A 3,875-nucleotide genomic window follows, 5' to 3' on the forward strand; every position below is an offset into this window, starting at 1 on the left:
AGATCCCGTCAGAGCCCGGGGTGTGTTACAAAAATGGCTTTATTTGCATTTCTTAGTTTCCCTCAGAGAAAAGATAACGTCTTAGTTATCGGGTTCGGATGCCCTTTCTCTGATGTAAGCAAGTCTGGTTGTAGGTGTTCTTGTCTTGCCCTCAGTTCGGCTGGCAGGCTGTTGCGACTCGTTCTCGTAGAGAACTCGTGCGCCAGTCTGTTGGCCTCTGACTGGGGGTCATGGTGCGTGCATCTCGGGGCCGAGCGGTTGGTAGCTCGCTTGACCCATTGCCATAGCTCTGAGAGGGTAGTATGGTGATCGAAGGACTCACACCATTCCAGCCACTTTTCCTGCCTGACTCTGCTGGCAGTTTCCTTGGCATCCCTGACAGCCTCCCTTAAGAGGGGTAGGGTTTTCGGGGGTTCTTTGCTTCGGAAATGTTTTCTGCAGATATTTACCCTGTGCTTGACCTACCTAATCTCGTCATTAAAGTACCAGGCGTCTTTGTGACTCCTGGACCCAGGCCGAGTTTCGGGTATGGTCAGTGAGGCTGCCTCATCAATGGCATTTACAAGTCTGGCTTGTAGCACTTCCACGTTTTCGCTTTGTGTGGGTTCATTGGTTCTCAGACAACGGGTCAAGGCGGTCTGAAGCGCCTGCCAGTTGGCCTTGTCTGTTTTCCATCTTGGATTTGGTCGTGGCATTTCGGCTGGGCCAGCCTCCATGAGGGTAGTTATAGTGCCGTAATGGTCACTAGTGACGGTCTCATCGACACGCCAGCCAATCCTCTCCACCAGAGTCGAAGTGGCAGGGTGAGGTCTAGGAAACCCCCCCTCTGGGCATGCGGTTTGGGTCCTGGCTATTGAGGAGAGCGATCTCGGGGAATGTCTCAAGCACATTGACTATGTGATAGCCAGCTGCATCCGGTGCCCTGCAGGGAGCCAGGATGGGGTGGTGTGCATTGAAGTCTCCCCCTATGATCAGTCGGTCGTGTGCTGCAGAAGCACAGACCTGGCTGATGTCTAAGGTACTACAGTGTGGCCGGCTGTACACATTGCACAATTTCAGGCGCCCCCCGGTGTCTGTACTAGTTGCCCCGAATATATATACTTGTCCGGTACCTCTAGCGTGCCTTGTACATGTATCTGTTCAAATTGACCTCTACTGTTGAACACGATCTTAGTCTTCTTCTTGTTCATCCTAAGTCCGACTTTTAGATTTTTTCTATTCGGATCGTTTATTAATTGCTGCATTTCAATTGCAGATTCACTGAAGAGAAGAATATCGTCTGCAAATCTTAGATTTTTCAGGTATTCGTCTAATATTTTGATACTCTTTCCGTTCCATTCTAGCTTCTTAAATATTTCCTCAAAGCAAGCTGTAAACAGTTTTGCCGAGATGTTATCGCCCTGTCTAACAACCTTTTTAATTGGTATTTTATGGGTTTCCTGTGGAGCTTGATGATTGCTGTCCCATCTTTGTATATATCTTCTTATATTTTATAATATACCTCTTCTACTCCCTGTCTTCGAATAGCTTCTAGTACTGCTGGTATTTGTACAGAGTCAAATGCCTTTTTGTGATCGATGATTACCATACACAAGGGTTTCCTATATTTGTTTATTTTATTCTTCTTTTTCACTGCAGAAGCCTACCAGTTCTCTGGGCTGGTTAGAATCCAGACTGTCAGAGAGGCGAGCTTTGATGTTTTTTTTTTTTCTTCTTTTTTTTTCTTTCTTTTTTTTATAACAGTTTGTAAGTAACTGAAAGGAGGCTTATGGGTTGGTAGTTTTTTAGATCCTTTCTTTCCCCCTTTTTATATATCAAAATATTTGTTGCATTTTTCCAGGCTTTCGGATTTTTTTCCGTTGAGAAGGCATTTGTTAAAAATGTTGGCTAGTTTCACTGTTGCAATTTCGCCTGCATCTATTTTAAGGTCTATATCAATTCCGTCTTCTCCTGGTGTTTTCCCTCTCTTCATGCCTTTAAGTGCTCTTTTAATTTCTGCTGCTGTGTTGTTAGGTACGTCTCTTGTTACCGCGTTCGCTTCTATCCGCGGCTGTTCATTTGGGTTGTATAGATCCCAGTAAAAGTCTTCCACTAACTACTCTTATGATTTTATTCTTATTATAAGTCACTTCTCTTGTCTGGTTTCTTTATTGCATAAATTTGATATCTCCCTATTCCGAGTTTTCTTTTAGCTGATTCCATGCTGGTACCTGATATCACGGTTTCATTTATTAATTGAATGTTGAATTTCCGTACATCTCTCTTCTTTATAGTCTTTGTTAGTTCGGCTAATTCTATTTGTCCCTGTTTGACGATACTTTCATGACCTTACGTTTTTGCATAAGCTGATTAGTTTCTACCGAGAGCTTGCTGCTTGGCGTTCTTACTTCCTACTTTAACAGCAGCTTCCTTTATTATGTCATTGAACTGTGTTAATTTGGTCAATGTCGATATCTTCGTCGCTGAGTAGTGAATATCTGTTTTGGATGTTAAGGCTAAATTCTGTCGTTCTGGTCTTCATGTTAGCTATATTTGGCTGCAGTTTTCGTATGAGTTTGTTCCTCTCCCTTCTGAGGTGTAATTTAATTTCACCTCTGGCCATTCTATGGTCGCTGCCAGCATTTACTTTACCATGTCGCGTCTATTTGAAATTATGAAGTCAATTTGTTTTTTGATGTCCGATGGCGACTTACATGTCCACATCCGCTCTAATCTTTTTTCAAAGAATGTATTCATTATATAGAGTGATCGAGCCTCCACAAAATCAACTAGCATTTGTCCCCACTCATTTCTAGTGCCTATTCCTTTATTTCCCACTACGGTTTTTCATATACACATACATATGTATATATGCACCACATATATGCGAACACACACATGCATACATATCTTGTACACGTACTTATGACTATACATACACACATATATATAGCCATACATATGCTTATGCACACGTGTATGCACACATATGTGTATATATATATATATATATATATATATATATATATATATATATATATATATACATATACATATACACATATATACGAATATATATATATATATATATATATATATATACATACACATACACATACACATACAAAATATACATACACATACACATACACATACAAAATATACATACACATACACACACATGAATATGTGCATAAATACGGACAAATATACATATCTACGTGTATTATATACACATGTATACCCTCATGTACAAGCACAGGAACATACACATACCTCTTGTACTCTTACACATAACTATACGCATGCATATAACTGTACATATACAACATAACTGTGTGCACATGTCCTTGCATACATATGCTCGCATACATGCAAACGTGTCCATATATAAGTTTAGACGTGCATATGTATTGCTTCTCTAACATGCACACACACAGGGACAAGTACACATAACCACACATACACATGCACGCTACCGTACATACACGCTCATACTCGCGCACAAACGTTTGAACAGTGTCTGCCTGAGCGCACATACACACTCCATTATAATAGCCCATGCTTTATTATGTGCATAAATTGTAGGGTTGCAGCAGAGGGGCTGATGGAAGGAGGCGGGTGATGTGGGGAAGGAGGATTAAAGACGATGTTGGAATGGGTAAGGATGGGCTATGGGGTTAAAGGAATTTAAAATACATATATACATATATATACACACACATCTATTTATATTGTATATATATATATATATATATATATATATATATATATATATATATATATACTATATATATATTATATGTATATGTGTGTGTGTGTGTGTGTATATATTTATTTATCTAACTATTTCTATATCTATCTACGCATGTATTTATATCTATCTACGCATGATC

This window comes from Penaeus monodon, chromosome 5 (genome assembly GCF_015228065.2).
Source record: "Penaeus monodon isolate SGIC_2016 chromosome 5, NSTDA_Pmon_1, whole genome shotgun sequence".
In the NCBI taxonomy this organism is placed as follows: Eukaryota; Metazoa; Arthropoda; class Malacostraca; order Decapoda; family Penaeidae; genus Penaeus; species Penaeus monodon.